We start from the raw sequence: 22,895 nt of genomic DNA, 5'->3' as shown, positions 1-22,895 counted from the left end.
TTTCAATGCATAAATTGCTAATCCTTTAGCCTATCTTAAGTCATTGTGTCCTTAAATAAGATTTATTAATTTTAATTTTAAAAAACTTCTTTTGGCAGTTACCATTGTCATAGGTATTGTCAATAATATCCTATAAGCATATTTGAAAACATTTGAAAACATATCCATTGTTTTTAAAAACTCTAATATTTGAATGGAAGACCTTTTTTATTTATTTCATAAGATTCACTTAGTAATATTACTTGCAAAAGTTGTAGTTTTGAAAATATATATTTTGCATCAATATCAAAAGTGTCACCATTTCTTAAAGTATTTTCAAGATTCACACAATAACTCATCAATTCATCATCATCTAATGAAATTAATTTTTCAACATCATACAAGAACCCAAAATAGATTCAAAATATTGCAATTGTTTAAACCTACTCTTCAATTGTCCAAGAGCAATATCAACCACTAGGATAAAATAATCTATTTGAAAAGATTTTCTCGGTGATTGATTTTCCCTATCAGTGTTAGCAATCTCATCAAAATGCCTCTTTCTACATATTTTATGTTTTGTAGGAAATACAAGCTTAATTTCCATATTAGATGCTATTTTTTTTTTGCATCAACCATAGTATAGAAGCTAAACTATTTTCTCTATATTTTTTCAAAAGAGGAAATAAAACTAGATAATTTTTTTATAACAACATCAAGATGCATATCCTATGACTATAATTTTTTGTTAACTAAGTTAATTTTATGTAAAATATCATGTTAAAAACAAGGCTTAATATAAATTCAAAACTTAAAAGTTCACCAAATGCTAAAGTTTTAGCAGCTCTACTTAATTTGTTGCCTTCACTTATTTCTGCTAATTTGAACAAAGATTCTCTGACTTGGAAAGCTTGAGATAGTATTGCTTTGATTGTTTCAATATGACTCTTATCTTGTAATTGACAATGATTTTAAAGTTAATCCATCAATATATTCAAATAATATTTTTTGTATTATAGAACACAATGTATATTTATTGACATGCTCCAAAAAATAATTTTACTTTAGCATAATAATTTGTCATGTCACAAACAACTAAGTTAAGAGAATGAGAATCACATGACATGTAAAATGCTCTAGGATTAATGTCAAGCATTCTCCTTTGCACATCTTAATTTTTACCTTTCATATTAGATCCATTATCATAACCTTGCCCTCTCATATCATCAATATCAAGTTCTAAAGACTGTAAAACAACTTGCAATTAATTGAAAAGACCTAAACCAGTTGTATCTTCTACATTTACAAATTTTAAAAAGTACTCTTCTATTTTAATTAGAGTGTCTGAAATATCTACATATCTTAATATTAGAGTCATTTGTTCTTTAGGATTTTCATCTGGTGTACAATCAAGAATTACTGAAAAATATTTTGCTTTTTTTTTTTAATTATTGCATTCTTAACTTTAGAGGATAGAATAAATATTAACTCATTTTAAATTTTATGACCAAGATAATGATAATAAATCTTTTTATCTTGAATGAGTAAAAAATGTTCTTGCATGATTAGATCAAAATCTACAATCATTTCAAGTAAACCAAAAAATTACCATTACCATCTTCATAAATTTTATCATGTGTACCATGAAATTCCCAATTATGTATAGCAAGACATTTGACAACAACAACTATTCTTAACATAATATGTTTTCAATATTTTGTTGGGACACTCCGGAGCTAGAGGGGGGATGAATAACTTATCTTGCTCGCTCACTCTCTTCATCAATGTTGATTTTGTAGCAAATAAAATCAAAGCAAGATACCAATGCTAACAAGTAGGATTTATTTGGTATCCACCTAAAGATGAGGTGACTAATCTAAGGATCCACACTGAGCACATTCTTTACTGTGAAAACAACTCCTTCTTGGAATAATCCAGAGGTGGAGAAGCCTCGTACAAACTTACATAAGCGTACAACTCGAAACAAGAAATAACTATATAGAAATACAATGAATAACCTCTCTTGTTAGATCTCTTGTAGCTTGAAGATGCCTCTGGACCAGTGGAAAGTATAATATCACTTATCTTCCAAGCTTAAAGTCTGGTGGTGTAAGTTGGAGAAGAATTAGCGAAGAGTTTTTTTTTTTCATTTTAAACTCATCGTCACCTTTATATTTGTATTTTTAAACCACCCAATCGATTGGGCTTGCTCTTAATCAATTGTCACGTCAGATCCAAGTGATCCCAGCCATTCAAACCCTATATCCTACCAACGATCATCTCCCAATCGATCGATTGATCAATTGGGAGTAACAGGATCGATCCAGTGTGCTTCTGTGTTCTTGTGAGAAACTCCGGAATTGATTGGGCTCCTTCTCAATCGATCCAGCACAGTACTCTCAGTTTTTCAATCCCTTATTTCATATATATATTTTTTTATTTTTTTTCATTTGCACATTTATAATGATGCAAATTTGAGGGATTTTTATTTTTCCAAATGAGATTTAATATTTCGAGCATTAATCTAATAATCGAGATGTAGTTAAGAAATTATTATGGGAATTCAAGTACTCATCAAGTCTAATGAATCATGACTAATTTTAGAACTTTCGACTATAAAAATAAGGCATGGTGTATAGAGATCCTCAAGCTAGACTAGGATAAAATCCTTTCAACAAAAAACAATACTCATATCTTGCTAATGATGATAGAGAAAAGTAGATCACCAAATATACTACTACTCATGACCTATCCACATGAATCTAAACAATAAACATGAGAAAAATTTTGTTATTAAACAATTGCTATGCTCATTTTGTTCCACTGTAGATAAAAAATAGATCACTAAATATACTGGCAATAGAAAATGTAGCTCATGACCTCTAGATAATAAACATGCTAGAAGTTTACTTTTGGATAAGTCAACAGTAATAGTGTGGATAGTGCAACTCAAAATACCTTAAAACTTATGACCAAAATCTAATTTTTATTATAAAAATCTAAAATATAACCCAACATTTATGACATCTAAATGCATCCCCCCAGATTTAATCTTTTCATTGTCCCAATGAAAATAAAGTCAAATATAAAAAAGGGTTAAGGTTAAAGGAGTTATCAAATGAGACATACCAAGTTCTGAAATTACTCCATTATCCTCAAGCCTCCTAAACAATGTATCCTAAAAAAGAAATATAGACAATAAAAACTAAGTAAAGGGATTGGGTTAAGTCAAGAGAGAAGAAAATAAACTGAAATAATAACAAGAGAAAAACTTGGGTTACCTCCCAAGAAGCGCTTGTTATAGGTCCTATGCTGGACCCCTTATCATAGCCACCAAGCTTAAATCTAGACCTTGGCAGCGTCAGATATTTTAGAACCTTCCTATATAAGGTTCTAAAATTCTCCTTAACTAATATACCTTCCTTCAAAAGTTCATCATTAAATCGACTATGTGAATCCTTTGCAACATGTTCCCCGTAGCCAACATGCTCAACAAAGAATTGGTTAGTAGCATTAAATATATTAAATAAAGGTATACTAGTGACAATTATAGGAAAAATTAAATCATTGAGCATGGGTGTTACTGATGGAAATGATTCTTGGGGCTTTTCATCCATTGCATAAGTCCCTACATTACTCTCATCATTCATATCTGGTCCTACATCATCTATAAAATCAAATTATTATGTGAACCAAGGAAATGATACTTAGGGCATTGCCCCTATACTTCCTTCTACAACTTCATCAATAGCAAGACAAAGGGAAGACTCCTCTTGATTATTGATAACAAAAGGTATTGGAATTAGAGCAGTGCACTTCTCTATTAGATTCTCTATTTCATTTGCCCCAAGCTCATTTACATTATCATCATTCATCTCATTTGATTGAGCTTGGGGGGCTTTGAAGCTTTCCCACATTTTCCATAATCTAACTTCTAAGGTATGGGATGAAGCTTCTATATCTTGTTCCTTATGCTCATATTCATATATAATGATCATTTGAGGGTCCTCCCAATTTTAGAGTAGAGTTGGCATTTCAGTGTAAGATGAGTATACATTGTTGCTCTTAATCATTTGCTTCATATCCATTAGCTTTTGAGCTTAATTGGCCAAAACTTCTTCCTCCATCTTTTCCAATCTATCTTCTCGAGATAGTGGTTGAACTTCCATTATCAGGCTAAAATAATTCTGCCTTCCTTCTTGTTGATTATCTTCAAAAAAATTTGTGGGGTTTTCTTCAGCTAGATATTTGATAATGTGAATTTGAATAGGCCACTTCATTAAACTTTCTTTCAAGTTCTTCCAAGGATTCACCAGATTATTTATCCTTAAACAAGTTAAAATGGAATGCCCTGTTACTTTACAAGCCTCACAATAACCTTTCTCCGGCCACTAATTATAGTTGGGGAGGGAACCCTACAAGGAAGGATCAAATAGTGATGGACAATTATTCTTCACATGACCTACTGCAAAACAAATATCACAAAACATAATATAAGAATTCACATTTACATTATGGTCGAACCTATAAATTAGGGCAAACAACTTCGCCTTCAAGGAGTCCATGTCTATTTGAAAGGGGGTGCATTAGAAATAGATAGACAATAAGCAACAAAATTAAGGAAAATAATAAGAAAATGTAGGAAAGGAAATAAAATACAGAAAAGAAAATATCATGCAAAGATGAGAAATAAGACATATAGAATAATGAATGAAAGAATAAGAGATAGAGAATGAAAGTGCAAAAATAAAGGGTAATGAATAAAGAATAAAGAATTAAAGAATTAAAGAATTGTCTAGACAAATTCTAATGTAAGCTAACTAGATTTAAACACTCAATCCTTGGCAACAGCGCCAAAAACTTGATGTCATGACTGTAAGCGCATGTTGTCGTCAAGTAATACAATTTATAAAGTTGATCCTGTTGGAGTGTATACTAAAAGCCTAGCTTTTGTATAAACATTTATAAGAATCACATTAGTCAAGTGTCTACGTTTATATATACCAAATGTAGATGTTCAATTAATTTATATTGTAGATAACATAGTGTGTGGTGTCACACACAGAAGATTATGTTATCGGTTCTTTATAAATTATAAACAGTATCTCACGACCAAGATGGAAAGGAACAAACCATTGGAATAGTCGTAGTGTAATTAGGCATTAGTTTATCTTGACTAATAAATTACACTAGTACACTTTAAGTGTATTGAGCAGGACCATTTAAGGTAAGTTCTTTTTATACTGATTTAATAAAAGAACTAGACTTTAGTTATTATGGAAGTGTGTGCTCTTAATCCTAATATAATAACAAGCACATATATTTAATATTTATTTCTTTGACTTATCAAAGAGTGAGATTTAGTTCGATAAATCAAAATGCCCGATAAGTTGGGAAATGATGTTACTTATAGTGTGACTTGTTGATTATAGAAGGAAACTGTGTCCTAGTAAATCTAGGTTGATAATGTCCCCAAGAGGAGCTTATAAAGATTGCCATGTTAAACCCTGCAGGTGGACTTAGTCCGATATGACGATAAGGTTGAGTGGTACTACTCTTGGACTAAGATATTAATTAAGTGAGTTGTCAGTAACTCATTTAATTAGTGGACATTCGATATCTTAAACACAGGGAGACTAACACACTCATAATAAGAAGGAGCCCAAAAATGTAATTTGGGATTGGTGCGGTAGTTCAATAATAATTCTTTAGTGGTATTAATTATTATTGATGAAGTTAAGTTGTGTGTTCAGGGCGAACACGGGAAGCTTAATTTCATCGGGAGACCAAACCAATTCCTCCTCTCGGTCCCTAACGTAGCCTCTTGTATTTAGACATTTATACCCACCACATACCCACCTTCTTACCCATCCTAATGGGGCCGGCCAAGCTAGCTTGGAACCCAAGCTAGGGCCGGCCAAGACTAAGTGGATGAGCCAAGTTGGTGGCCGGGCAAAGCTTGGGTCCCAAGCTTAGGTGGTCGGCCACTAGAATATTAAAAAGATTTTTTATTAAAATTATTTCTTATGTGAATATCATGATTTTAAAAGAGAGTTTAAAATTTAAATCTTTCCTTTTATAGCTTTATACAAAAGATTTGAAATCTTTCCTTATTTGTAGATTGAAAGGAGATTTTAATTTTGAGAAAACCTTCCTTTTTAACCATGATCATAATTTAAAAGAAAGTTTTAAAAATTAAATATTCTCTTTTATTAGTTTCTACAAAAGATTAAGAAAAGATTTGATATCTTTCTTTATTTGTAGATTGAAAAGAGATTTTAATTTTTAGAGATAACTTTCCTTTTTGAAAATTATCCACATGTTTAAAAGAAAGATTTTAAATTATAAAATTTCCTTTTTATAATCCACCATGAAGGGAAAAATTATTGGAGAAATTTTTTATAAATTTTTGGAAACAAATTAGGAAGTTTTAATTTTTGTTTTAATTAAAACTCTCCTTGTTTTGGGGAAATAAGTGGCCGACCAATATTATTGAAATAAGGAAATTGATTTTTAATAAATTAAATTTTCTTTTTCATGGCAAAAGAATTAAGGAAGTTTTTATTTAAATTTCCTTATTTGCCAATATCAAAGATTATAAAAGAGGGGGTAGAGGTGCCTTCATGGCTAACGGCTCTATTTTTTTCTTCCTATCTTTTCCTCCTTGGTGTGGCCGGCCCTAAGGTCTCCTCTTCTCCTTCTTTTCTCTTCCTCCTTTGTGGCCGGCGGCATCAACTTAAGGGAAGTCCATGGTGGTCGGTTCTAGCTAGGAAAAGAAGGAGAGAAAGAAGGCTTCGTTTCTAGCATCCCTTGGAGCTTGGTGGTGGTGGCCGGACCTTTACTTCTCATGGAGAATTAATGGTGGCCGAATCTAGCTTGGAGAAGAAGGAGCTTGGTGGTTCTCGTCTCGGAAGATCGTTGCCCACACAACGTTCGAGATAAGAAGAGGAATACGGTAGAAGATCAAGAGGTCATTAAAGTTTACAAAGGAAGGTATAATTAGTAATTAATTTCCGCATCATACTAGTTGTATTTCTTTTGTATGAATTCCAAACACAAGAGGCATTAGATCTAGTTTTTCGAATTAGTTTTTCGAGTTTGTGTTTTCTTCTTTTTCAAATTTGTGATTCGATTGTTCTTTTTGGTTAACCTAGAGTTATTTAAGGAAATTAAATATTAGCTTTCCTTAAAAGGCTTTGTTTAGGCGGTGGTAGTTGCCCCCATATCCAAGAAGGCCATGTGCCTCGCCATGCAGTCCTGGAAGCCAATTTTGGAAATTAATATTTAATGAAATTAATAACATAGGTGGATTTGAATCAATAGTGTTAAGTTTCGCTTGCGATTCAAATCTAAACCATTAAGAACAGATAAGTTAAATTTGGAATCAATGATGTTAAGTTTCGTCTGCGATTCCTAATTTAACTTCTAAAGAACACAATAGGTTATTTAAGGAAATGTTCGACACTTGTACAAAAATTTTTGTACAGTGGAACCGGTACGTTTTCCTAGGACTAACCAACAAATCCCACGAGGATTGAAGTTTAAATGCTAGTTGGTTCTACACTTCGAATTTAGGTTGACAAAATCGATAGATGTTTGTTTTGAGATTTTTGAACTAAAATGTGAAAGTAAAGAAAGTAAATTGAGGAAGTCCTTAGTTCAGAAGATGTTCTAGGTTGAAAGTTTCATTGTAATGGTGGATGTTGTGCTATGAATTGGCCCATTCCTAGTCCTTTACTTGTATATTTGTAGGATAGTCTAAACATCTACTGAATTCTACCCCATGACGGTGTATCAGAGTGCTTCTCCTGCCAGTAACCAAGTATGCCACCAAGTGAAAAAGTAACTTAGAGAGTCTGAGTTTTCAGTAGAGTACCTCCTATCACAAAGTCTCCCCCGGGTATACGTCTCTAGATTATATAGGTCACTTGCATAACATATGATTAGGGGAAACCCATTAGGTCAAGTGATAGACTTATTCATACATAGAATCATCCTCCCTTAGGAGGTTGCGTTACATATAGAATGATAGTTACCTTAGATATTCAACTCCAAACAAGTTTCCTAAGGCCATGCTGAGCTATATCGAAACACACGCTCAGAAGAAACGATGATTTATACATCTGATCAACGAAAATTTAGGTTCACACATAGTCTTGATATAGACACACAACAATGTATCTAATTCAGAATTAAGATCTATGCATACAGAAATGCAATTTAGATAGACAAATTCATGATCATAAGAGAATGCCTCTATGCAAGCATTTCATCAAACAGAACAAATGCATACAAGCGACATCAAACTAGGCCATTGACAATTCTATAGAGTTTACATTATCCATATATTACAATTATATCCTATGTCCTATAATAGATTAAATCTACTCAATAATAGCTAGAAATGTAATCCAAAGACTCATAATAATAGAAATCCAAGAGAAGGAAGAGAAAATCTTATCCTTTGATGTCAACTGAAGTCTTTGGATGCAGATCTTGATGTGCCGACGAGGATGGAGCAACAGAACAACCTCGGATCACCCAGACGACGCCGTCGGATGCAAGGATTTGACCTACATGGTCTCTTCCTTTCCACCAAACTTCCTCTTCTTGTGGAGGAGATGAAATGCCCCTCTTATAGTGGTGTAGCACGAGGTGGCCGTGCCTCTAGGCACGGCCTGGGCATGACTTCAGCATCTAACCATGCTATTTGGCATAGCCAGAGAATCAATCTTGGCCACAAGTGTAAGGCCTCATGAGCGATAATTATGAAATTAACTTATAAAAATTTTCTACGAAGTTTTAAAAAATTTTCAGGATTTAAAATGAATATGTACGATATATTTTAAGAGGATATAACTACTAAATTGGATGAAATCCTAATTAAGTATCTAATTAAATTGGAAGTTGATTGATTGAATTACAGTAAGCTAGAATTAATTGACTCAGGGTATAAAATCTTTATTAGCCCCGATCCCTTGCCTGCCCTCGATTCGCCCGAAAAACGCTGACACCTCCACCACCCTCCTCTCTGCCTCTCTGCAACGGACTCATTTCCATGCCCTAAGCTCTGGCCAAGCACCACCCCACGTCGACGATCCCGTAGAGGACTCTGCGATCCCATGTCAAGACTTGTGGCTACCTCACCGTCGGCATGATAACACTGGGTGAGGACTTCCGATGGTGGCAGGGAGAGAAAGGCAAGTTCACTTCCATGTGTAGGTATGAGATCCGTGAGGTAAGAGGATAGGGACCTAGGAGGGGTTGATAGGCTTGTCTTTAATGTCCGATTGGATGAATGGAACTGCGATTCAACTGCCTCTTCTAGTGATGTTCTTGTTCAACTGTTGGTTTCTTTTCAGTTTTCTACCTTAGGTTAGGACATTGAGTTGAATCGAGTATTGGCTTGGTTACGTCTCGGTGGTTTGAGGTTCTGGATGGGGTTTGTGATGGTTTTCGACTTGATGTGCTGTGATAATGTTCTTGCTATTTTCTTTTGGGTTTTCAGTTCCTTATTCTGATTTGGAGAGGGGTTTTGAATTGATCTCTGGATGTTGCCCTTACTTCTTCTGATTGCACTAAATTTGTAGGCGTAATTAGGAGGGTTGTGATCTGATTCAATGTTGCTCTTGTACCCCCGATTGCTGTAGAATTTTGGAATAGTTTTTTTGGTAATTTAAGCTTTGGTTAAAGAATTTTTGCTCCTCCTGGTTGCTTCCGAAATCCTGCGCAGATGTTGGGAGTTTAAGCTTCGATTGATGGTGCTCTCCTCTTCCTTACTGTGTTCGATCTTTTGGTCAAATTATGGTGTGTTATGTTGTGTTTGATGAAGTTTTTGGTTCTTCTGTTTGGTTATTCTATGCTAATTAGACTTTGATGCATGATCAAAAATATTGTTACTACTATTCATGTTTTGTTCAAAATTTTGGTCAAATTGGGAGTTTTGACTGGATTTCAACGTGGTTTGGTTTCATTTATGTTGTTGTACTTCTGTCAACTTAGGAAGTTCTGATTTCTGATTCCATTTCATTACTGCATTGTTTTCTTTCATGTTGGATGAATTTTCTAGTTTAGAATTGAAGGACAGATTTGTTAGATGATGATTGATTCTGGATGTTAAGCTAGATCTTATGTTAATGGAATTTCAGGAACAGACTCCGATAGAATGGAATGAGGTTGTTTTAAGTAATTGTTCTATCATAGTTTTCTCTAAATCTGTAGCACTATGCACTTTAAGTTATGAAGTATGATATGAATATGTTATGTTTTTTTTTATGTAGTTAACTAGATGAGTATGGTCATATGTGGTGATAGTATGGGTTGGGTGCCCCGGAATGAGCTTCGGGGAGGACCCTTCTAAATATGACTGATAATGACTGATAATGACTGATATGGTATAGTATGTGGCTTTGGCTATATGATTATAGGTTTTCCTAAGAGGTACCTCTAGTGTTATGATCATGAACCAAATGAACAAGCTCAAGTGATAGTTAGCACATGTGTGACATAGTCATTTTGATTAGTTGTGTAGTTATTCTTTTCTACTTACTATGTTTTTCTCTACTTCATATTTAAGTTGTAATTTGTGCTTTAGCTACTGATCCTTCTCCTTTATAGATGTTGTATTCTTCATATTGGGATGTTCTTGTCGGGTCTATAGACTCATGATATACATGACGCAGGTGAGGGAGACACCTCCCAAGATCCTATGGAGGACATGCAAACGGAGTATGTGAGGAGGCGAGATGGTACTATGACACACTATCTAAGGACCTTTGGGAGTACGGTGAAAGTTTTTTTTTCTTCTTCTTTTCTATGAACTTTTGACATGTACAAGAAGGGGTGTTGGTGTTTCCATTTTTCTTTAGCTAAAATTCCTTAAGTCATTACGTTTCCGTGTATGTCGAGTATGGTGCTTCTTATCCAGTGAGATTTCTACTATAATTCCTTAACTGCAATAGTTTAGAGGTATGTCTACTTTGATTGAATGATGGACTACAATTTGATTGGTAAATGCTGCAACTTATGTTATGAGTTCCAAGAATGGGAGGGAAGTTATGGGTTGTTTTAGTTGGTATCAGAGCCCTACTCCTAAAGGACAGTGTGCGCACACCATCTTGTCAAGAACTCGGCTATTTCTGCCTTCATGTTTGTAAGATTTACTTTATCATAGTCTTAAATTTGATTTCGTAATTTGACTATGACAGGAACATTACATAAATATGCATATGTGAAGTACTAATGAACATATGTTGGGATGTACAAGTTATGGCTACCAGAAGGAATAATAGTGAGATTGGTGGCTAGAACCATCAGTTCTTAGCAGGACTTACTGCACTCTTGCAGGAGCAGAACAACATTCATGGGGAATAGATCCAGTAAATATTGAGAGCTAGGAAAAATGAACAGGCACATAGTCGCCTTATTGCCAGTGTGAACCCGGTTTACAGACAGTTCAAGGAGCTTGGTCCGGTAGAATTCAAGGGCACTACAGACCAACTATTAATTTTATTTGTCATAAAGATAGGTTGACAAAACAATAAAATTAATGGATAAAATCTCCTCTTATAAATGTTTGAATTTGTATACGTCTATACTAACGTGACATACAAAATTCATGGAGATTTTGAGATATTAGTCTTGACCAAATATTTTTGTGATTATTAGGATTTTAAATATTTTTCAATCCCTTAGATGTTAGAGAATAAGGTGGGCTGTCCTCTAAAAAATGAGAACAATAAAGGTGTATTTTATTCATTAGTTGTTGAAACATGTTTAGTGATGTTATCTATCGGTACCTAGTGGTAGATACGGGAGTCACTGATCATGTCTGCAATTCATTATAGGGGTTCCAGGAAACCCGACAACTATATGAAGGGGAAAACACCGTCTACATGAGTACTGCTGCAAAAGTAGCAGCTGTTGCAGTGGGAGATGTTTATCCTTTGATAGGAATAAAACATTGATTGTCTTTACGTACCAAGTTTTAGAAATAACTTGATTTCAATTTTTAAAACTATTTAAGGATGGATATTCTGTCTCTTTTGATGACAAAGTTGTTATCAAGAAAAATAGGGAAGTTATCTGTTCTATTACGCAATACTCTCATGATACAACAAATGGAAATTAATAACACATCTTCTAATTCTAATAAGAGAAAACAACATTTAGAAATGAACTAAACATATCTTTGACATCTAAAATTAGGTCATATTAACTTGAGTAGGATTCAAAGGTTAATAGTCGATGGACTTTTGGTTTCATTGGTGGTGGAAAACTTACCAACCTGCGAGTTTTACTTGGAAGGAAAAATGACCAAGAGACCTTTTAAGGCTAAGGGATATAGAGCCAAAGATGTGTTGGAATTGGTTCATTCTGATTTGTGTGGACTTATGACTATCCAAGGAAGAGGTGGTTTCGAATATTTCGTCTCTTTTATAGACGACTATTTGAGATATGGATACATTTACTTGATGCGCCGCAAGTCTGAGTGCTTTGATAAGTTCAAAGAGTACAAGGCTAATGTGGAGAAACGTCATGGTAAAAGTATCGAGACACTACGGTGAAATCGTAGTGGTGAGTACCTCTTAGGAGAGTTTAGGAGTCGCTTATAAGAAGTCAGGATTCAATCCCAACTGACTACACATGGTACACCCAAACAAGATGGTGTGGCAGAACGAAGGTATAGAACTCTTATGGAAATGGTTAGATCAGTGATGAGTTATTAAGAATTACCAAATTCGTTGAAGGGATATACTCTGGAAACGACAATGAACATAGTACCTTCTAAATCAGAACTCTCTACTCCCAGAGAAATGTAGAATGGGCGTAAGCCTAATCTAAAGCATATTCGGATTTGGGGTAGTCCAACACATGCGCTGAAGGGAGACACTGATAAGTTAGACAGGAGTTCACTTGTTTGTGGGTTATCCTAGAGAAACGAAAGGAGGTTTATAGTCCTAAAAATCAGAAGGTCATTGTTGGCACCAATGTCTGATTTTTTAGAAGAGGACTATGTTATGAACCACAATCCCAAGAGTAAAATTGTTCTTAAGGAAATAATAAAGGACACGTCTAATCTAATACCAATAGTACAAGATGAGATATCACAAGAAACTGTAACACGTGTCACAGATGATGCACAATTAAAGATAGTACCTCGTCATAATGGGAGGGTTGTTAGGCAACCTAAAAGATTCATGTTTTGAGAGAGTCTTTGGACTTGATCCCTAGTGAACATGAACCTAATCCCCAGATATATGACGAAACACTCTAAGATAAAGATGCAGCATCTTGACAAAGAGCAATGAATACAAAAATAGAATCTATGTATTCTAATCAAGTTTGGGAGCTTGTAGAACCACCAAATGGTGTAAAAACCATTGGGTGTGAATAGGTCTACAATAGGAAAAGAGGGACAGATGGGAAGATGGAAATTTTCAAAGCAAGGCTTGTTGCGAAGGGGTATACTCAGAAGGAGGAAATCGATTATGAGGCAGCTTTTCGTCGATATCTATGCTTAAGTCTATCCGGATACTTTTATTTATTGCTGCTCATATGGATTATGAGATTTGGCAAATGGATGTCAAGATAACTTTCCTTAATGGAAGTCTTGAAGAAAATATCCATATGTAGCTATCAGAGGGATTCATTGTAAAGGGCAAAGAGCATCTTGTATGTAAGCTCAATTGGTCTATTTATGGACTGAAGCAAGCTTCGAGATCTTGGAACATCCGGTTTAATGAAGTTATCCAGTCTTATGGATTCATTCAGTATCCGGATGAGTCTTGTGTATACAAGAAGTGCGACAGAAACATGGTAGTTTTTCTTGTACTATAGGTAGATGATATTTTGATAGTTGACAACAATATCAAAGTGCTGTCAGAAGTAAGGGTATGGTTGTCCAAGCAATTCGATATGAAGGATTTGAGAGAATGTAGACATATTCTTGGGATCAAAGTAATAAGGGATCGTATGAAAAGAATGTTGTCCTTATCCCAAGCTTCATATATCGAAATTAGCCTAGCTCATTTTAGCATGCATGACTCCAAGAAAGATTTTCTACCTTTTCAGCATGGAGTACCCTTATCTAAAGAGATGCCTTCTAAAGACATCAAAAGAGATAGAGGAAATGAAGGTAGTTCCTTATGCTATAGGAAGCCTAATGTATGTTATGTTTTATACGAGACCGGATATCTGTTTGTCGTGGGCATGGTTAGTAAATATCAAAGTAATATAGGACCGGGACACTAGACTCCCATAAAGCATATATTAAAGTACCTGAGAGGGATTAGAGATTATATGCTAGCTTACAAGACAGATGATTTGCTCCTTGTGGGTTACACGGATTCAGATTTCCAATCTGATAGGGGCAATAGTAAGTCAAACTCGGGGTTATGTGTTTACTTTAGGAGGTGAAGTCATAACTATGGAGGAGTGTTAAGCATATGTGCTTTTCTAAACTCCACTATGGAAGCTGAGTATATGACAGCCTCTGAGGCAGTCATAGAAGCTATATGACTCAGAAACTTCATGATGAGCTTATAAATGATTCCTGGTTTTCCCAAAAATTATTATAATTTATTATGATAATAGTGGTGCAGTAGCAAACTCGAAGAAACCATTAGTCCATAAGGCATGTAAACACATTGAGCGCAAGTACCACTTAATACGAGATATCGTATAACGAGGAGAAGTTGTTGTCGCCTAGATTGCATCAAATGATAACCTGGAAGATCCTTTCACTAAGGCCCTTAAGGCAAGAGCTTTTGATGGGCATATTGAGGGGTTGAGAATCAGATGTATGGCAGGGTATATGACAACATAGTCTTTTAGTATAAGTGGGAGATTGTTGGAATGTATACTAAAAGCCTAGCTTTTGTATAAACATTTATTTAGAAAATAAGAATCACATTGGTCAAATGTCTACATTTATGTTAAGTGTAGTTGTCAATTTAATTTATATTGTAGATAACATGGTGTGAGGAGACACACGGAAGATCATGTTATCAGATCCTTATAAATTATAAATAGTAGCTCACAACCAAGATGGAATGGACAAACCATTAGAGTGGTTGTAGTGTAATTTGGTATTAGCTTATAAAATTACACTAGTACACTATGAGTGTATTGAGTAGAATCATTTGAGGTAGTTTCTTTTTATACTGATTATATAAGAGAATAAAATCTCTGTTATTATGGAAGTACGTGCTCTTAATCATGATATAATAACAAGCACGTATATTTAATATTTATTTCATTAATTTATCAAAGGGTGCGATTTAGCTTGTTAAATCAATAGACCCGATAAGTTGGGAAAAGATATTATTTATATGGTATGTTGTTGATTATAGAATGAAATTGTGTCCTAGTAATCTAGGTTGATGATGTCCACTTGAGGAGCTCATAAGGATTGTCATATAAACCCTACAGGTGGACCTAGTCCGACATGACAATGAAGTTGAGTAGTACTACTCTTGGAGCTAGATATTAATTAAGTGTGTTGTCAGTAACTCATTTAATTAGTGGACATTCAATATCTTAAACACAGGAAGATTAATGCACTCATAATAAGAAGGAGCTCATAATATAATTTGGGATTGGTGCGGTAGTTCAATAATAACTCTTTAGTGGTATGAGTTATTATTGATGAACTTGAGTTGGGTGTTCGGGGCGAACACAGGAAGCTCAAGCTCATCGGGAGACCAAAACTAATTTCTCCTTTCGGTCCCTATTGTAGCCTCTATGAAATCTTGTATCCACTAAGTCCATTTCTTATCCAAGTAATGAGCCGAACACAACCTTGTTTGGAGCAAGGGGGCCAGCCAAGTATAGGCTTGGAGCCCAAGTAGTGGCCGGCCAAATCATACTTGGTGTCCAAGCATGGGGCCGACCACATAGGATTAAAGGAGATTTTAATTTTTGTTAAAAATTTTCCTTTTATAGTCATTCATGAAAGTGATTTAAAAGAGATTTTTTTTTAAAATTTTTTTTCCTTTTATAGTAATTCTCATGGTTTTAAAAAGAGAGTTTTAGATTTTAAAATCTTTCCTTTTATAACTATCTACAAAAGATTAAAGAGAGATTTTAATTTTATTAAAATATTTCCTTATTTGTAGTTGTCTATAATGTTTAAAAGAAAGATTTTAATTTTTGATAAAACTTTTCTTTTATGTAACTATGATTTAAAAAGAGAAGTTTTAATTAATTTTTCCTTTTTTGTAGTTGTCTACATGTTTTAAAAGAGAGAGATTAATTTTTAAAACTTTCCTTTATTGCCGTGTACAATAGAAAATTTAAAAAGACAGATTTTAATTGTTATTAAAATTTCCTCTTTTAGAGGGAGACAACAAATAAGGAAATTTTGATTATGTTTAAAACTTTCTCTTTTGTAAACATCATGGTTTAAAAGGAAGCTTTAATATTTTTTGTAAAATTTTTTTCTTTTTAGTATACCATGATGTGACCGGCCATAAGAAGATTAAAAGGAAGTTTTAATTAAACTTTCTTTTTTTTTATCAAAACCAAGGATTATAAAAGAGGGGTAGAAGGTGTCTCATGAAGAAGACAACCTATTCTTATTCCCTCTCTATTTCCTTGGTGGCCGGCCATGCTCCTTTCCTTTCTTCTTTCTTGTGGCCGACGACACCACCTTCATCATGTCACCTCTTTTGCTTTCTTAGGACCGGCGGCATTAAGGGTTGTTATATCCTTGTGGCCGGTTGCTTGGAGAGGAAGAAGAAGAAGAGGAGAAGCACTTGGTGGCTGTTGACTCTCCGCAAGTGTACGGAAATGTCGTAAGTAATAATAAAAGATATCGTATCCATAGGGACTGGAATAAGCACTAAAGATGTCTCAATGCGAATCAGCCAAACAACTATTCAATTGATTTTTAAAAGCTAAGTATGACTATGAAATGTAAATAAGAAATGAAAGAATAAGAAACAAGAATAAGGGCGACAATAAAGAGAATGTTCTAGGAGTTTTGGTTTCTTTGTAAGGATTGTTCCATGTAAATGATCTACCTAATCTTATTCCTAAATTGTCCATCATTTGTAGAAGGTTGTCGGTTCTCTCTTGCAATAGACAACCGGCCTAGGATTGAAATCTATACCTAAATGTTATCAATTAGGAATGAACCTATGTTGTCCTTACATGAGTTTGCATGTCACGTGCATCCCTTGGATAATCAACATACGAATTCATCACTCATCAACCGCATCAAGATATAAAGATTAATGCACACAATCCATCCTACCTCCTTGAATTATCCTATTTCATCCCCTCGGGGCGGTGCGATGGTTAAGACATGGGGTGTTGCCATATGAGGTCTTGGGGTCAAAACTCTGCGTGACCGAGCATAACCTACCCCATGTCTTGGCCATTTGCACTAATGGCTAGTAGTCACCTATGATTTACCTCCTCCGTGTTGGCCTAGGGACGGGTTGGCGGGGGCGCTGGGGGCGAGCGAATCGCTTTTTTTGCCATTTGAATTATCATATTTCACCCTCAAGATCATTCCTCAAACGTCCTTACACGGGTATGTTCCTGTCACGAACATCCCTCGAAAAATCGAATGAGATACAATCTCTACAAGATCCACAAGATATCCAAACATCCAATCAAGTATGATAATTAAGCCCTAATCACAACAATCCATACAAGATAGAATGAATACAAACAGGGCAAAATCATAGAAATAGGAAATTGGCACATCCACAAGAGTTTTACATCAAATCATCCTTACAATTGCTCCTTCCATCCTAGAACAGGAAATCTACTCCATAAAACAAAGAAAGAAATCCGAAGAAAAGAAGATTACAAGCATTCTTAATCCTCTCAAATCCAAGAAAAGAGAGAAAGAAAACTTATCTACAAAGAAGAACGTATTCGGATGCAATCCTTGCTTTCCTGGAGTCGATTCGGTGAAGATCCGTCCTTAGATCGCCGGATCTCTCCAAGAATGGCAAGGAATGCCCCAAATCTTGTATCCCCCCCCCCCCCCCCCCAAAAAAGGGAGAAGATCCCTTCTCAAAACATGAAGGAGGCTTTATATAGAGTTGAGATTTGGGCGCCACACGACCTCGAGGCACGGCCGTGTGAGGTTCACACGGCCAAAACCATTCCCTTCTCTGCCAACCTTACACGGCCATGTGTGGTACACGGCCGTGACATGCACCTTCCATGACCCTTGTTACGCAACCGCAAGTGTACGGTTTCGTCGTCAGTAATATAAAAGATTTGTCGAATCCACAGGGACTGTTGATTAAGCCCTAGAGATGTCGCAAGTAGGTTATCTAGAGGATCGAAAGTTAGCTTTGGCTTGCAAACTAATGATAGTGATTGAAGAGAGAAAGTAGGTTGAGAGAGAGAGAGAGGGAAGAGATCTTGGAGGGAATGAGATTCGGGAGATGGATTTTAGGATTTTGGTTTCATTGTAATACTAGGAGATACTACATAGATTGCTTAGTTTCTACCCTCTATGTCCATGCTCTTGTAGGAAGTTAGATTGGTCAATATCCCTAAGTATCGAATAGAGACGATCCCTGTGAAATCCTGTAATTGTTAACCCCCCTGTCATGAGGGCGCCTCGGTAGATCACAGGAATTCATGTCTAGTAAATAGCAATAATGATAAAGGTAGATGGTACGGGTCCCTACTTCCTTATGGAGGAATTGTCTCTCCTTTCAAGACAATGTCCTAGACGTCTGTGAACGGGTTATCCTTGTCACTAGGGTTCCTCGGGTGTACGACCTATATCACTCTCTCTACGAGAGCAGTAGTTCCTAAGGGATTGTTTCTCCTTTTAAGGGAGCGTCTTAGACGTCCGGAAAGGGTTACCCCTGTCACTAGGGTACCTTGGTCAATACGCTCTAGGACGTCTCCTTTGCGGGATTAACCATCCTCCACATCAATCAACAAAGCATGAAATATAAATATGTCACACAAGCATGAACAAAGCATGAACAAGCCATCGAATAAAAATAAGATAAATCTACATAGTTTTACATTTTCATCGCATTACAAGTACTCCCTAATCCTAGAAGAGGATGTCTACTCCATTGTGAGGGAAGAACAACCCTAGAACATAAAGAAAAGCATACTTACAACCCTAGAAGAAGAGGAAGAAGAGATGCTTGATGATTCCGATGTTTTGGGGATGCTTCCTTGCTCCGGAGGTGGACGGATCGTGAAGGGACGGCGGTGGATGAAGCTCTACAGCTTTCCCTGAGGGGAGGGACGAAGTCCCGAACTAAAGATGAACCTAATAATAGGGTTCTTGACCCTTTTATATGCTAGGGAACGGGGCACCGCACGGGCCATGGCACGACCGTGCAAGGTTGGCACGGACACGCTTTTCCTCCCTTCTGGTTGAGTGGTACGACCGTGTGAATCTGCACGACCGTGTCTTCCTTGGCCGCTGGTTGTGAGGCACGACCATGCAAGATTGCACGACCATGCTTTGCTTCCTCACTGGAGTGGCCACACGACCGTGCAAGGTTGCACGGCTAAGGCCCTCTTCACCTCTGGATTGCAAGCACGGCCGTGCCATTTGGCACGGCCGGAACATGCTCATGGCCACACGGCCGTGTGGCCTTGCACGACCTAAGCTCATGTGTGCCCTTTTTCTCCATTTCTTCTCCAAATAACGTCCCGTCAACAAGAAAAGAAGCAAAGAGCAGATCCCCGAACAAAAGAGTATTTATGATGAGTATGCACTAAAGGAGACGATTATGCAAAGAATATGTGTGCATAAAGCAAGTGAATGTGTGGTAAAACATGCATAAACAATCATATGATCTACGCACATCACACCCCCTGGCTTAAACCTTTGCTTGTCCTCAAGCAAAACCCGCAATCTAGATTCATGTGGTTAAATAGTGGATCATAATCTCTAGCAAGTCAACCTAATTCTATCAAATGATTTCATTGGTAAGCAAGATAAAAAAATAGTTTAAATATGACCTAAGTAGTAGTTCCTCGTGCTCAGTACGAAAGTGATCTAGATTTATCAAGTTTCAATCCCTAAGTTTAGTCAAGTCGTCATAAAATTATGTTCCTTATGCTTCCGGCGATAGACACTTACCTGCCACACGCAAGGTTCGTTCCTCTCAAAAATGCTATGCATCGTCTACACAAGGTCTCAAAGGAATACTCAGTATCAAGAGAAACATAACATTCATTTCCCCAGTAACCTAACTCGGTCTCAAAGGGGTGAATTACTAGTTTCCACTCACGACAATAATTTTTTTATCCCTTATTTTTTTTTCATTCAATTTTTTTTTCTTTTTGAATGTTTGCAAAGTACCAAACTTGAACAAACTTTCACATTTTTTTTTGGGGGGATTACTTTTTTTCCAAATGAGCTTACATGATCTGAGTTTATCCAGTAACCAAAATGTAGTTGAGAGGTCACCATAGAAGCACAAGTACTAGTCCAATTTTATGAATCATGACTATTATAGAGTTGTCAACCATCAAAAATAGACATTGTATAGAGATCCTAAAACAAGGCCAATACTTAAACTCTTATAGTAAAAGCATTGCTCACTTCATGCTATCAAAGATAGAAAAAGATATATCACTAAACATACTAGCACCATAAGTAGCACATAAAATCTAGAATAAGCGTGCTAGCATTTTGCAACAAGGAACAAGCAATCACAATGTGATGTAAGATGCAACTAGCAAAAATTTTATTATGCAAAAAGAAATAAGCAAAAACTAAACTGGACTAAATGCATCCCCCCAGACTTAAAATTTTCATTGTCTCAATGAAAACTAAAAATAATGTGGAGGATATTTAAAGTAAGAGAAGTTACCAAATGATACGTGCCAAATGTCCATGTCATGAACTTCTCCATCATGTAGTTGCCCTCCTCCTAATCTTTGAATCATATAAAAGAAGATTGACAACAAAAATTAAGTAGAGGATAAATGTTTATTATAAAGAAAGAACTGAAGACATAAATAAAATAAGAAAGAACTTGGGTTGCCTCCCAAGAAGCGCTTGTTTAAGGTTATTAGTTCGACCACCTCATTAGATTCATCGAAATCTCGCTCTTGGAGGGGTAAGATATTTTAGAACCCTCTTACCAAGGGCTCTTATTATGGAGGGAGCTTTCATCAAAAAGTGAAGAATCATTCTCTCCATCTTTGTCTTCTTGGAAATTTTTTCAAGAGGTTGAAGACGGTTCAGATCGAGCTTCCAATTATAGGCCCCATGTAAATCTACACACCCAAAAGAAAAACATACCTCTCCCAAGCATGGTATATTAGATGGAACTAGAACCTTATTAATATGAATTAAGTATGTATCAAAAATTGAATCACATTCAATAAAATCAATTATAGGTACATCTATGAAATTTTCTAAAAGATCACTAAGAATACTTACCTTGCATTGTTGAGATGTACCTGAAAGTTCTAAACAATGAGATGTGAGTTCTTCAAAATTAGGAATTGGTTCTGGTTCTGGCTCAGGTGGAAGTGGCTCTAAAAGTAGTGATTCTTGGGGCTTTGCTTCTATTTCACAAGTCCCTACGCATTGGTCCACAACATGCTCAATCCTTGCAACTCTCATAATCTTAGAAGGTTGTGTGGACAAAGGAGGTGATTCTTGAGATGCTGCTTCCACAACATAGTTCCCTACACTTCCTTCCATAACATCATCATCAACACAAGCACCAAAAAATAAACCAACTTCCATATCCTCAGTGGGAGAATCATCTGTAGGAGGATCATTAACTTCATTTGCAGTTTTAAGTTGATCTACCACATCACATTTATCATCTGAAAATTCAATTTCCTCATAACACCTTGTAAACCCAGAAGGTAGATCTGAAAACTTATTGTCCGCTGCATTATCATCACAATCCTCATATGAAGAGTCCTCATCTTCATATACATCCAGAAATCTACACTCAACCATTTTTGTATCACAGAATTTTCCAAGATCTTTATCTTCGTTATCCCCCGCTAGCCTTTGTGGAAAAGGAACCCTTAGTGAAAGTCTTTGGAATGGTTGAGCATATGGCTGAGGTTCAAATTGCTTGTCTAGTGATGGTCTGATCAATTGTTGAGGGAAATGTACTTGTGGTATTTGGGAACCTCCTGGAATAATGCAACTGAGTTCATGTGGTCTTCTATTGTTCTTCTCCTCAATTCTATACAAGTCATTTTTCAGAAGTTTTTCATGATTCTTGTCACTCCTCAACTTACTATCATTACACTTTTCACTAGATCTTATTTGTGTAGGAGGGGGATCTTCTTTGAACCATTTCGAAACTATGCTCTCAATCTTTGCCCCCAAATGTTTGAATTCCTCATTCTGTGACTTCCAAATTTCGACATTCTTGGATGGTTGAATTGTATTTCGTTTGACAGGCTCTCTAGTATTTATGGCTTGCACTTCTTGAATATTTGAAGGAGATTTCATCCAACTTTTATCTGACCATTCTTGGAGATTCAATGTCACTTGATCAATCAATATATATGCTTTGTCCACACTTTTATTCATAAAAGAACCTCCAGCTGATGAATCCAAATAACATTTATCTGAGAAAGAAATTTCCTTATAAAATATGTGCAGGGTAAGCCATTTTTTTAAGCCATGGTGAGGGCACTGCCTTTATAGACTCTTGAATCTGTCCTATGCTTCAAATAAAAATTCTCCATTTGCTTGAACAAAGTTTGTGATGCAACCTCTCATGTAGATTGTTCTGCTTGGAGGGAAAAAATGATTCAGAAATTGCTGCTCCAATTGTTCCCAACTTGTCATGCTTTGACGACGAAGAGAATATAACCAAGTCCTTGTTTTATCCTTGATACTGAAAGGAAATGTCATCAATCGAACTGCATCTGCTGACACTCTTTCATAGTCCACCAAATCACAAAGCTCTAGAAATATCTCAAGG

The 22,895-nt window shown here is 35.9% G+C and overlaps 1 long non-coding RNA gene and 1 other non-coding gene across 2 annotated transcripts; both read left to right on the top strand.

Moving 5' to 3' along the window:
• Positions 1 to 8,955: 8,955 nt before the first annotated feature.
• LOC121974894 lies at positions 8,956 to 10,993 on the top strand. Its single transcript, XR_006110142.1, has 2 exons — positions 8,956 to 9,201; positions 10,662 to 10,993. It is a non-coding gene; the product is annotated as an uncharacterized LOC121974894 (long non-coding RNA).
• Positions 10,994 to 22,586: 11,593 nt separating this feature from the next.
• Positions 22,587 to 22,692, top strand: LOC121978855. The gene has a single exon (XR_006111193.1). It is a non-coding gene; the product is annotated as a small nucleolar RNA R71 (small nucleolar RNA).
• Positions 22,693 to 22,895: the final 203 nt, after the last annotated feature.

The sequence above is a fragment of the Zingiber officinale genome, chromosome 4B (genome assembly GCF_018446385.1).
Source record: "Zingiber officinale cultivar Zhangliang chromosome 4B, Zo_v1.1, whole genome shotgun sequence".
NCBI classification, from domain to species: Eukaryota; Viridiplantae; Streptophyta; class Magnoliopsida; order Zingiberales; family Zingiberaceae; genus Zingiber; species Zingiber officinale.
This window is presented reverse-complemented; position numbering and strand designations above follow the sequence as displayed.